This window comes from Periophthalmus magnuspinnatus, chromosome 11 (genome assembly GCF_009829125.3).
Source record: "Periophthalmus magnuspinnatus isolate fPerMag1 chromosome 11, fPerMag1.2.pri, whole genome shotgun sequence".
NCBI classification, from domain to species: domain Eukaryota; kingdom Metazoa; phylum Chordata; class Actinopteri; order Gobiiformes; family Gobiidae; genus Periophthalmus; species Periophthalmus magnuspinnatus.
Window position 1 is genome coordinate 3,559,645 of NC_047136.2, and position 13,593 is coordinate 3,573,237.

A 13,593-nucleotide genomic window follows, 5' to 3' on the forward strand; every position below is an offset into this window, starting at 1 on the left:
CACACTTTTCAGCATTGACAAACAGCTTGTTCTCCAACAGCCATTGCAACACCTGGCGGACGTGCTGTCTGTGCTCCTGCAACGACCTGGAAAAGATTAGAATATCATCCAAATATACAAAAACGAACTGATTAAGAAAATCGCGGAGAACATCATTGATTAGGGCTTGGAACACTGCGGGGGCATTTGTGAGTCCGAAGGGCATAACCAAATATTCAAAATGTCCAATGGGCGTTTTAAAGGCCGTTTTCCACTCATCCCCCTCCCTCACCCGCACCAAATGATAAGCATTACGTAAGTCTAATTTAGAAAATATAGTGGCGCTGTGGAGAGGGGTAAAAGCAGAGTCAATAAGGGGAAGTGGATACTTATTCTTAACAGTAATGTCATTTAGGCCTCTATAATCTATACATGGGCGAAGGGTCTTGTCTTTCTTGGCCACGAAGAAAAACCCCGCCCCCACAGGGGAGGAGGAAGGGCGGATAATTCCTGTGGCCACAGAGTCCTGAATATACCGCTCCATAGTCTCTCTCTCGGGCTGGGACAGGTTGTAGAGGCCGCTAGTGGGTAAGGGGGCCCCGGGCAAAAGGTCAATGGCACAGTCGTAGGGACGGTGAGGAGGCAGAGAGAGGGCCCGGTCCTTACTGAAGACGTCCCGCAGGTTGTGATACTCCTCCGGAACCAGGGACAAGTCAGGCACCTTCGGGACGGGGTCACTGGACGGGGAAGCTCCCTCCGCAGGAGACCGGGCCGACCGTAAACACCCCGCATGGCAGGCGGAACTCCACCCCGCAATCTTACCCCGGTCCCAGTCAATGACCGGGTTGTGAGCCCTTAGCCAGGGGTAGCCCAGAACCAATGGCGAGGAAGGGGTGGCGACGACATAGAACCTACGGGTTTCATGGTGGTTCCCAGACAAAAGCATAGTAATAGGTTCCGTAACATGAGTGACTCGGGCTAAAAGCAAACCGCTGAGGGCACGAGCAGTGAGGGGGTGATCCAGAGGCTCCAGGCTGATTCCCCACTGCTCTGCCAAATGATGATCAATAAAGTCTTCTTCGGCCCCGGAGTCCACAAGAGCCTGGACAGACAAGGTCTTAGAGCACAGGCAGAGCGTAGCCGGGAGCAGAAGTCTATTGCTTTGGGCTGGGATGTGTGACTGACCCACCAGTACTCCCAGGGCTACTGGTGGGCCCTTCCTTTTGGCCGAGCTGGGCAGGAGGTGACGAAATGCCCCCTAACTCCACAGTAGAAGCACTCCCCCGCCTCGCGGCGCCGCACACGCTCCTTGGCAGATAGGCGCGCTCTCCCGATTTGCATGGGCTCCTCCGCAGCCGGTGACGGGAGGCGGGCCACGGTCCACACAGGGGAACGACGGGTCTCCCATCAATGCGCCCGTAGTCGATGGTCTATGCGGTTGGCCAGCGTGATAAGGGCTCTCAGGTCGTAGGGCTCATCTCATGTGGCTAATTCGTCCTTTAATGAGTCATTCAGTCCTCTCGAAAACACAGCCTTAAGTGCACTAACCGACCAGTCAACTTCAGCAGAGTGTCCAAAATTCAATAGTGAAGTCCGCCACAGACCTGAACCCCTGGGTTAAGCCTAGCAGGTGGGAGGCGGCGTCAGCTTGATAGTGGGGGTGACTAAAAACCAACTTAAACTCATTCAAAAAAGTCCCGAAGTCTGTACTGTCCAAGGCAGAATGGGAAAATTTAGCCTCCGCCCACTGGAGCGCCTTTCCCCTGAGCAGCCCACAGATGTAACGTATCTTGGCCGCATTAGATGGGAAACGGCCTGGGCGCTGCTGAAAGACGGACAGGCACTGGAAGAGAAAACCCCGGCAGAGGCTGACCTGCAAAAGGCTCCGGGTCGGTGCTTCTCGATTCTGGAGGACCGGGCAGCGGAGCGGAGGCAGCGGAGCGGAGGCAGCGGAGCGGAGGCAGCGGAGCGGAGGCAGCGGAGCGGAGGCAGCGGAGCGGAGGCAGCGGAGCGGAGGCAGCGGAGCGGATCCAGCTGTGGCGGCAGCGGCGGGGGGTAGGTGCGCAAGCAGCATAGCGACGTGACTCCCGAGCTGCGACACCTGCTGAGCGAGGGACTGATTGTGCTCCAGCAGGGACCGGATAGTTTGTTCGTGCTGCCCGAGCACGTCACCGTGGTGAGTAAACGCCTGCTGAAGCGTAGGATGTGGTTTTGAGTCCACTTGGTCCATTTCTGGCCGGAACGTTCTGTCGTAACCAGCGGGGCGTAGGGACCACAGGTGCGAGACTCACGAAATGTTAACAAAGTTTTTATTCACAATAAGTGTTCATAAAGACCACAGTTCAATTATCCACAAGGCCGGGGAACAAGGGTGCTTCATAGCATAGTGTCCGAAATAACACAGTTCATAGATCCAGAGTAGCTGAGGAGCGTGGGTGCAGGTCCGTGGGTGCAGGTCTGTGGGTGCAGGTCCGTGAGGGCGGAGAGACACAAGTGCATGACAAGGTAAGACACAAGACCATACCAGGGCGGAGGTGCGGGTGCTGGGGGAGTCCGGAGCTGGTTCTCGGGCGGAGATCTGGAGAAGAGCAAAAAAGTTCCAATAAGAAAAGAGTGTACAAGAAAGGATCAAAGTACTAAGCCATGAGCATAATCACGTGAAACGAGTGTCTGGTCCTGACTCCTTTTATCCACGGCGGGTGGTGTTGATTGCGTTGACGGGAAGCAGGTGCGCGCAGGAGGAGTCAGGACTCCGCCCAGCTCCGGAGACGGGCAGGTGAGGGAGGGGGGAGCGAGAACACAAGGACAGCAAAACAGGAATCACAACAGTGTATCTATCTTTTCAAAGAACCAAATCTTTTTCTTTCCAGTTTGTTTGTATTTTTACACTGATTAACCCTGAACCAACACAAGAATCAGAACAGAAGCAGAACAGGAGACACAAGTGAGAGATTTACGCACAAAAAACACATTTGGAATTGTAATAACAGTTTTAAAACAATTATTATTTTTATCGTAGTGCAACGTTTTATTTAGATGTTCATAATTTCAAAAGGTAAAACACTCGACTTTAACTGTTTTAAACACATCTAAACTTTGATCGTTTCTCTCTGTGATTACTGTATTTTTCTGGACTATAAGAGCCACTTTTTTCATAGTTTGTCTGGGGGGCGACTTATACTCAGATGCGACGTATACTCCAGAGCGACGTATACTCCAGAGCGACGTATACTCCAGAGCGACGTATACTCCAGAGCGACGTATACAGAGCGACGTATACTCCAGAGCGACGTATACAGAGCGACGTATACTCCAGAGCGACGTATACTCCAGAGCGAAGGCGTTAAACTCATTTTCACAAGGGCCACATCACCAAAATGGCTGCTCTCAAAGGGCCAGATGTAACTTTAAGACAGTAAAAATGCAACTAAATGTAAACAAATGTAATGTAAAATAAATGCAACTACTTTTTAATCTTGTTAATTAAGTGTTTCTATGTTTATTACTTATTCCAGTTACAAATATTGCACATGGATTTGCATAGATATGAAATAATGTCTGTGTAACTGTATCTCCTGTTATTTTTAGACAGTCACACCTTTTAATTTACTTTGTTGGGGGCCACATAAAATGACATGGCGGTCCACATTTGGCCCACGGGCCTTGAGTTTGACACGTGTGCTCCAGAGCGACATATAGTTCGGAAAATACGGTAGTTTGTAGATAAAATGAGTTCACATCGACTTCTGTCGTAAATAAATAGTAAAAGAGCTTTAAGAGTTTTAATGGCTCTTTGAAGAGAACGGCTCCAAAAGATTCGAATCCCACAAAAGAGCCGAAAGTCCCATCACTAATATTGTTATTTTAAGCAGATCAAAGGCGTTTGAGTCTCTAGTGATGGGACTTTTGGGTCTTTTGTGGGATCTGAATCTTTTGGATGTTCATATTGTGAGGACTCAGTTTAACATCAAACGAATCTAAAACAAATTATAAACTGTTATTATGATTCTAAATGTGTTTTTTTATGCGTAAAGTTCTTATTTGAGTCGCCTGCTCTGATTCTGAACTGATTCTTTTGCCGGTTCAGAGTTAATCAGAGTAAAATGCATAAAAAACGAGAAAAAGATTCGGTTCTTTTCAAACGTTAGATCCGATTCATCCGTTCACATTAAGGAAAAGAACCGGATCTAAGTTTTGAAAAGAGACAAATGTTTTTCAGTCTTTTTGGCCCCGGTCATCGTCTCGTTAAACCCACGTGGGGGCGGAGAATCGGAGGTAAACACACCTGAGGCGTCGCCATGACAACACAGAACTATTGTAATCAGAAGAAATGAGTTTGAAAATGTCACGACGTGTTTTCTGAGTCTCGTCTGCTCCCACCTGCAAATCACAAGAAACAGTTTAGAAAAGACAAGAATCTCATGAAGCGGGGAAGAAAGAGTGAGTCACATTCCCACAATTCAAAGCAAACGGCAAAGAACAAAGAGATCACAAGGGTTAAAGGTCAAATTTAACGCAAAAGTGACACTAATGAGCTTTAAGTCGTGTGATCATGTTATTACATCATCACAAACAGACCTGGAGGTGAGTTTTTTCTCTCAAATGAAAACACTCTGTTCCACCTCGTGATGTCATCATGTGGTCATACAGGAAGTGCTCCACTGTGATGGAGGAGAAGAGGAGAGGAAGAAGAGAGAGGAAGAAAAGAGGAGAGGGAGGAAGAAGAGATAGAGGAGAGAGAGAGGAGAGGGAGGAAGAAGAGAGGAGAGGAAGAGAGGAGAGAAATGAAGAGAGGAGAGGGAGGAAGAAGAGAGTAGAGGAAGAGAGGAGAGAGATGAAGAGAGTAGAGAGGAAGAAAAGAGGAGAGGAAGGAGAGAGAGGAAGAAGAGAAGAGAGGGAGGAAGGAGAGAGGAGAGAGGAAGAAAAGAGGAGAGGGAGGAAAGATGAGAGGAAGAAAAGAGAGGAAGGAGAGAGGAGAGGAGCGGAAGGAGAGAGAGGAAGAAGAGAGAAGAGGGAGGAAGAAAAGAGAGGAGAGGAGCGGAAGAAGAGAGGAGAGGAGGAAGGAGAGAGGAGAGGAAGGAGAGAGAGGAAGAAAAGAGGAGAGGGAGGAAGAAGAGAGGAGAGGAAGAGAGGAGAGAGATGAAGAGAGGAGAGGGAGGAAGAATAGAGGAGAGGAAGGAGAGAGAGGAAGAAAAGAGGAGAGGGAGGAAGAAGAGAGGAGAGGAAGAGAGATGAAGAGAGGAGAGGGAGGAAGAAGAGAGGAGAGAGGAAGAAAAGAGGAGAGGGAGGAGAGAGGAAGAAGAGAGGAGGGAGGAAGAAGAGAGGAGGGAGGAAGAAGAGAGGAGAGAGGAAGAAGAGAGGAGAGAGGAAGAAAAGAGGAGAGGGAGGAAGAAGAGAGGAGAGGGAGGAAGAAGAGATAGAGGAGAGAGAGGAGAGGGAAGAAGAAGAGAGGGAGGAAAGATGAGAGGAAGAAGAGAGGAGAGAGAGGAAGAAGAGAGGAGAGGGAGGAGAGAGAAGAGAGAGGAAGAAGAGAGAGAGGAGAGAGAGGAAGAAGAGAGGAGAGGCATAAATAACGCCTTGTTTTTGATATTTGTACCTTTGATGACAGTGGCTCAGTTGTTGTGTGTGTGTGTGTGTGTGTGTGTGTGTGTGTGTGTGTGGGGGGGGTGTAAATGTGTGTAAATGTGTGTGTTTAATCATTATATAGAACATTCCAGAACACTCTACTCCCTTAAACACAGAGTTTTATTCTGGACCAGGAGGAAACACACAGACTGTTCTATTTGTGTCACATTTTGCTCTAAACGTCTTTTAAACCTTTTATTGTCACACAAAGAAGTTTATCTGTTGCGTCAGAAACACTTTTTCAAGGCCAGGTCTTTTAAGGTGTATTTCGTCGGTTACATTGTGTTGCTTCACTTCACCGTCGGGGATTTTGTTTGGACTCGACCGTGACCTCGACACGACCCACAGTGAACAGGATCTGAGTTTTGTTTCATTCATGTTTGACTAACACTTTATTATTCGTCTGTCTGTCTTGGCTGGAGTTGCCGCTGGTCGTCCGATCACAGCGCGAGGGCGTGTCCGGCACCTCCCCCCTACGACCCGGTCACAGGTCCTAAACGCCCCAGACACTTTGGAAGCTCGAACCTCCAGTGATTCACTTTATACGGAAACGAGGCTTTATCTGCTCGTGTTCCGCTGTCGTTCTATGGGATGAACATTCTGTCCTCCACAAATCCTGTTTACCTTTTTGTCCTGAACTAAAACATGTTTGAGTTTGAGACATTAGTTTAGATTTTTACACCAAAAGAAAAATACTGTTTCTGGATACGGCCTCGTTCTTCAGCAGCACAAACGGTCACAATTTTCCACCTTCAAGACACTCAAAGCGCTTCACATCAAGGAACCACTCACCTCAACCATTTAAGTGTCTTGCCCAAGGACACAACAACAGTATTCTGCATTACACGAGCTGGAATCGAACCGCCAACCTTCAAATCAGACGACAAACGCTTCACCGACTGAGCTACTGTCGCTCTCGATTCAATTTTGCTTTGGAATAGTAACAAACAAATCTCAGAAAACTAATTATAAACTTGGACATGACGCAGACGTAATTCTTCATGTTCCTCATGTCCCAAAAATCCCATATTGACTCAGAAAATATTTTTAATAAAGACCTTTCTCCGTCTAGAGTCCAGAATTGGAGCTGTCCAGGGGTTTAAAGTGGACCAAATGTAATACTGTTTTGCTTATTTTCTTACAAAGCTGCAAAATGTTCTGTTTCCCATCATGCAGCAGTGGACGTACATCACATTAAGAAGATAACAGCTTCGTTTTGGCCACATTTCTTATCTTCAGCTCCTTTTATCAAGAAGAGAGAGGTATAAAACACTCCGACTTTGTGTTAAATTTATTATAATATGTGACCTCCACTCTGGGACGGTGTAATGTGCAACTTTAGCGGTTCAAAGATATATATACAGATGTGATATGTAATTTATTTTGCTCTATGTAAATACTTTTTAAGCTCCGGGATCAATGTACAAAAGCAACCACATGATTTTTGAAGCTACGATATGAACAGGGGTGGGTTAATATAAGTTTTTCTTCTTCCCACTCCTTTTCGAGAGATGTGCTTTTCTTTTGTTTACTTCATTACGTCAACACTACGTTTCGAGCTCTGATTGTCCGCTGCTTTGCGGGAAGTTTGAAGGGGATTGGTTTGTAATTATGTCATAGCTATAAAAGAGTTCAGATAAGATAATATAAGATCAAAAGGCCTGTCTAGTTAATGTAAACCCCCCAATGCCATACATATAAATACGCAGCAGATGTCGCTGTTCTAACATCACTCTCTGCTTCGAAACAGTGCGCCAGTTCAAAGCAGGTGTTTCATAGTGATTCAGTGGTTCACGGGGCTTCAGTTTCTCCAACACGACAATGTACATGTAGTAAACGTGATTATTCTTTTTCTCTTGGCACTAAACTCGAAATAAAACCAATCAATCAATCAATCAAAGAGGAACAGAGCAGAGCTGAGACAGATTAGTCCAGTGCAGACCCAAGTGCGTTTATTGTTCACCAAAAAAATTCACAAAAAACAAGAAAAAAGTTTAAAATAATCAGTATTTGCAGTACCTGTTAAACATACAGCACCACCTCGTAGCCACTGAGATTTCCTCCTTTTATAGAGCCCCTCCCCAATTGGCTGAGTCTTTCCCAAATCCAATTCTCTTCTTAAAATTTAGCTCCAATCAACCAGTGTAATAATTTATTCAATTAAGTTGTTAATTAAAATAGAGCTCTACGTTTTACTTTAATTGTTTTAACAGTGAAAACTAATCACGTTAAAATATACGACACCCCTCCTTGTTAACCCCCAGTGGTCTGCCCCGGAACCTTCTTAAGGTGCTTCAGCTGCCCGGGGGACTCATTTGGCTGAAACACCTAAGGCAGACGACGACATGGGTGAGTTAAAATTCGCACAATTCAATTACAATCAATTCAGTGATACACATTTATCAATAAAACATTTTAAACGTTTGTGTGTGTCCTTTCTTTCTGCCTCGATGATGATAATGGACGAGCTACATTACAGACGGGTATAAAACACGGTTAGACTCCGCTTCAGACGCCGCGTAGGGCACTTGACTGTTTTAAATGTTGCTGGACGCCGCCTTTAACCCGACTGTGCTGCTGTAGCCGACAATAAAGATCCACAGAACGATCCCTGAGCCTCTGCGCCTGCTCGTCACGCAACAAAACCCAAACCGACAAGGTACTACGATCTGAAGGGGTGTGGACCTGGGATCAGGCCACGCCCCCACGCAGTTATTGGAGGAGCAGCGGTAATTCCAGCCGAGTTGCGTTTGCATTTTTCAGGTACGGCTCTGGGTCAAGGGACAGGGCCATCGATGGTAATTCAACATACCGTATTTTCCGGACTATAAGTGTCACTTTTTTTTTCATAGTTTGTCCGGGGTTGCGACTTATATGTGAAATTATTAAAATATATCATTTCACATCTTCGTTATTGTCACACTGGCCACACGAGGGCGCTCTAGGCTTGTACCGGTGTCAACTACATGACGCAACGCTTCATCTACGTCTGGAGTTGGTGCAGTTGTTCAGAATCGACACCAAGGACGAAGAATTCAACGGATTTATTGATTTGGAGTGAGATCCAGAGTGTTGTTGTGTTGTTGCGTGTTTTTTCTGCTTTCTTTATCCGATTAACTGTTAATATCTTACGTTAACAAACCAGACACTTGTTCAGTTCTGTCTGTGCTTCATGGAGCTGAATAAATATAAATGTGTTATGTTAGCGTCCTGCACTGATATTCAGCCTGTTGTTCTATATTTTATTGTTTTTATTATAACTTCACTTTAAAGATAAAATGTCTGTTCTTGGTCTGATTTTGTAAAGTTAATTTCCCCAAAAAACGCGACTTATACATGTTTTTTTCTTCATTATTACGCCTTTTTTGGCTTGTGCGACTTATACTCCAGAGCGACGTATAGTCCGGATAATACGGTACCTAATACTAACTTCATAAATAAAGTCTAAATTGTACCTGAATTATACTCTCATAATAAAGAAAAAATACAAATCTGTCACTGGACAAAAAGTTTCAGAGTGAAGATGTTTTGCTGCTCGTCCAAGTCTCTTCAGTTCTGCTCAGATTACCGCTGGACACTGCCGTATATCTGTCTGAAGAAGCTAACTACACTGACGCTAACACACTAGCTATTTGTTTACATTTTTTTTTTATGTTAGCTAGGTTTATTGTGCTACCCTAAGTGTGCAACGTGCCTGAATTATACTTAGCATAGTCATTCAAGCCCCTAATGAGTGATTTCGCACCTATTAGCATCCTGGCTAGCACTGTTTCGCTGCTGGACACTGCCGTATATCTGTGTGAAGGGAGACGCTAACAGCACTGAAGCTAACACACCTATTTGTTTACCGTTTCAGTTTGTTGTCTCGATCTATTGAACTGCACCTGAGTGATATTAGCGTAATCATTCAGGCCCCTAATGGCTGCTCTCACACTTGTTAGCATACAGGCTAGCACTGTTGTTTTCCTGGTTTAGATTTAAGTCTGAGGATGGAGTTTAAGGTCGTTTACGTCGAATCAGACCTGGACGACTGCGGGATTACACAGATATACTCGCAAAAACACATTTAATATTCCAAGTTTGTGACGCGGCTAAAGCTAAACTAGCATAAACACTCAACGAATTCCAGTTTATCGTCACTTTTTTGCGTGCGTTCCATTTAACTGCACCTCTTCTTGACCTCTCCGTGTTTAATGCGTTGCCGTTTGCTCGTTACTTTCCATAAACGCTTAAACATGTTCGGGTAAAAGATGTAACGCTGCGAGAATGAAGATCTGAGCATCTGCTCGTGACGCCGCCGCCGCCACTTCTCAGACACACTCGTGGTTCTATCCAAGTGTTGTGCCTCCCCTCCATTAGCGCACAAACACGCCGCACTTAACCATGCGCAGCTCCTTCAGCCCCCGTGACCTCCTGACCTTTTGTGCGCTGTACTTATCTCCGTACTTTCACACCTGGAGTCTCCAAAACCGTTAACGTTCGCTCTCATCCCCCGCGATTCTTCCTGCGTCTGGGCTTATTCCCGATTCAAGACATCGACTACAACAACAGGCCTCTCCCTCGGGGCAGTCCACGCCACTTGCCTGAGTAATTCGCTGGTCTTTCTACATCGATCCCTCCTCCTCCCTCCTCTCTCTGCTAAGCGCGCACATGCAGACACATCTTTCACTTAACTCAAGTGCCCACAAGCTGCATAATGAGCCACTCCATCACTATTCTCTGCTCCAGTGTGACGCTCACATGTCTGGCTGCTGTTTTAGCCTCTTTGGACAGAAAGTTTTAATGTTGTTTCCTCATCACAAACGGACCTGGAGTTGTGTTTTGTTATTGTGTTGTGTTATTTTTTGTAGTTCATCAAAAGTAGTAGTTTTTGGAGGAAGGGACACTTATGTTCTGAGGGATGTTACTCTCCTTTCGTTACTTTCTAATCTCTTATAATGTTGTTTCCTCGTTACAAACAGACCTGAAGTTGTGTTTTGTTATTGTGTTGTGTTAGTTTTTGTAGTTCATCAAAAGTGGTAGTTTTTGGAGGAGGGACACTTATGTTCTGAGGGATGTTACTCTCCTTTCGTTACCTTCTAATCTCTTATAATGATGTTTCCTCGTTACAAACAGACCTGCAGTTGTGTTTTTTTGTTTCATTCACACATGTTTAACACACATACCCTGCAGATTTACGCTGAGTTCTTTTTCTCTCAAACAGAAAACACTCTGTTCCACCTTGTGATGTCATCATGTGGTGATACAGGAAGTGCTCCTCTGTGTTTTTAAACTCCACACACCTTCATTTGTAGAATCATTTGGATCATTTCAGCGAATCTGCAATTGGCGATCTACTACTGAACTAAAGGTAAAAGGAGCTGTTAATGTGAAAACTACCACTTCATGACATCACAAGGTGGAGCAGAGCGTTTTGAGCTTTGGAGATGTAGACGCAGGATTATTCAGACATGTGTGAATGAAACAAAACACAACTCTGTGTATGTTTTTGAGAAAATAACAGCATTAGAACACAACGAGTCCATTTTGTGTGATATAACTCTTCTTATTGATTGTGGAGAAAACTTTGTGTTTTGAAGTTATATAAGGGGCCAAACGTACATTTATATTACATTTATACTGTGTTTTAAAAGTTAAATTGGCCTGTTTTGATACTAACAAAAGCAGGATTTGTATGAGCAGGGCCGGTCTTAGCTTTCAGGGGGCCCTAAGCAGAATGTGTCTCTGGGGCCCCCTCCTGGCTCAGCTGTTGGTGATTCACATTTGACACATTCTGACTCTGCTCTCATCACTTTGACCAGTTTTATTTGTGTTTATTTGACCAACATCAGACTAAAAACATCCAGAACGTCACAAAAACAACCACAGTCACAAGAACAGAACACAAACATATACGGGAGGTGTTAAGAGTTTAAAATTCTGGACAGTTTTTCTTCGTTTCTGCTGGATTTTAATGTGTTCCAGTTGCGACAGTGTTTCTTACATTTACATTATGTCGGGTCCTTGCTCCGGTGTAAACACAGAGCTGCCCTCACCTCTGCCCGACTCAAAAACAAACATAACAGCAGTAGATATTTTACTACTATAGATATAAAACGAATGTAATTGTTTTAGAGGGATATTTAGTCTGCTGTAAACGCACAAGCCCTGTGTCCAATAAAACTTGATATATTATTTTCAGTATAAATGTATGAGCTCTTGGGGGCCCTCTGCTGGCCTCGGGGCCCTCAGCAGCTGCTTAGTCTGATTATAGTCTGAACCGGCCCTGCGTATGAGTTATATTATGTTTCTTTAAAGGTTCTATATTACGCAAAATTGACTTTAATCCATGTTTTAATGCTGTTATCTCCTCAAAAACAGACCTGTAGTTGTGTTTTGTTTCATTCACACATGTTTAGTTTAATTTTCCACCTTGTGATGTCGTGTACTCAGATCGTGGAAACACCACTTGGCTGGAGTTACTGAGGTTCTCCAATGACTTTATATAGAAACAAGGCTTTATGTGCAGGTGTTATGAAGTCGATCTATTTAGCATTTTGTCCTCAACTAAAACATGTTTGAGTTTGAGGAATTCGTTTAGATTTTTACACCAAAATAACCTCAAAGATTCACACATTTATAACTCGCCTCGGCCGTATGTAGCACCTATGGACGTAGCATCAGCAGCGGTTAGACTTTATTAATAATTCAGTGTTTTCCGTTTCTCCCAAACTCAGACTTTCTCAGCGTTTAACTCGCATGTCGGCGCTCATAATGATCTTCCGGCTCTTTTGAAGACGCTCTCCAGCTTCCCTGCGAGGGTCTTTGATCTCGGAGTTTATCTGGCTTCTTTAAACCACCAACTTTTCCCATGATCCTCTCTGATCCGGTCCGATTCCTTTTGTATTTGTGTGTGTTACGTTTCCTTACAAAACCTGTTGGAAGTTTGACCCATGATCACAGTTTTATATCGCGCTTTTCCGCCTTCAGGGTTAAGTGTCTGGGCCAAGGACATAGCGACAGGTTCATCTGTAGGAGCTGGAATCGATCGACCAGTTTTTTTTACGTCGAGAGCTGGATTTGAACTGCCAGTCTTCAGATCAGTGGACAAACACTCTACCAACTGATCCATGAAGTACCAACGAGAGCTTACATAATTGAAGAGGGTTCTGGCTGCAGACCTACCCCCAGAGGACCCTCCTTAACAGTAAATAAACAGCTGCTGGCCAAAAGTCCGAAGTTTCCTGACCGCTGTTGTCAAGGTAACATTACAAAAGTTGACCCAAACCCTTTTCCAACTCTAACCATTACAGCTTTAAAGGGTTGATATTACACTACCATAAATTTCAGACTATCGAGTGCACCTGAACATAGGCCACACCTGCAAAATTTTAATAGAAAATACATTTTGTACATATATAAGCTGCACTTGAATATAAGCCGCTGGTTATAAATATGTTGTAACATGAGATATTTACACAGAAAGACGATACACAGACATTTTTTTTTTAATTTAAGACATGCGTTTTTTTAAACTGTGCCTGAAAATCAGCACCAACACAACATCAACACGGGAGATTTTGTCTTTTGTTTTTTTACATTGATTAAGTTCTTCCCACTGCCACCTCCAACGTCGTACCATCCGTTCATTAATGCCAAACTTACGTGCAGAGGTTCTATTTCCTTCTTTGATTCCAAACCTATGCGCAGTGGTTCTATTTCCTTCTTTAATACCGAACTTACGTGCAGTGGCTCTATTTCCTTCTTTAATACCGAACTTACGTGCAGGGGCTCTATTTCCTTCTTTGATGGTCAAATTTATGTGCAGTGGCTCTATTTCCTTTTTTGATTCCAAACTTACATGCAGTGGCTCTATTTCCTTCTTTGATGGTCAAATTTACGCGCAGTGGCTCTATTTCCTTTTTTGATTCCAAACTTACGCGCAGTGGCTCTATTACCTTCTTTGATTCCAAACTTACGTGCAGTGGCTCTATTTCCTTCTTTAATACT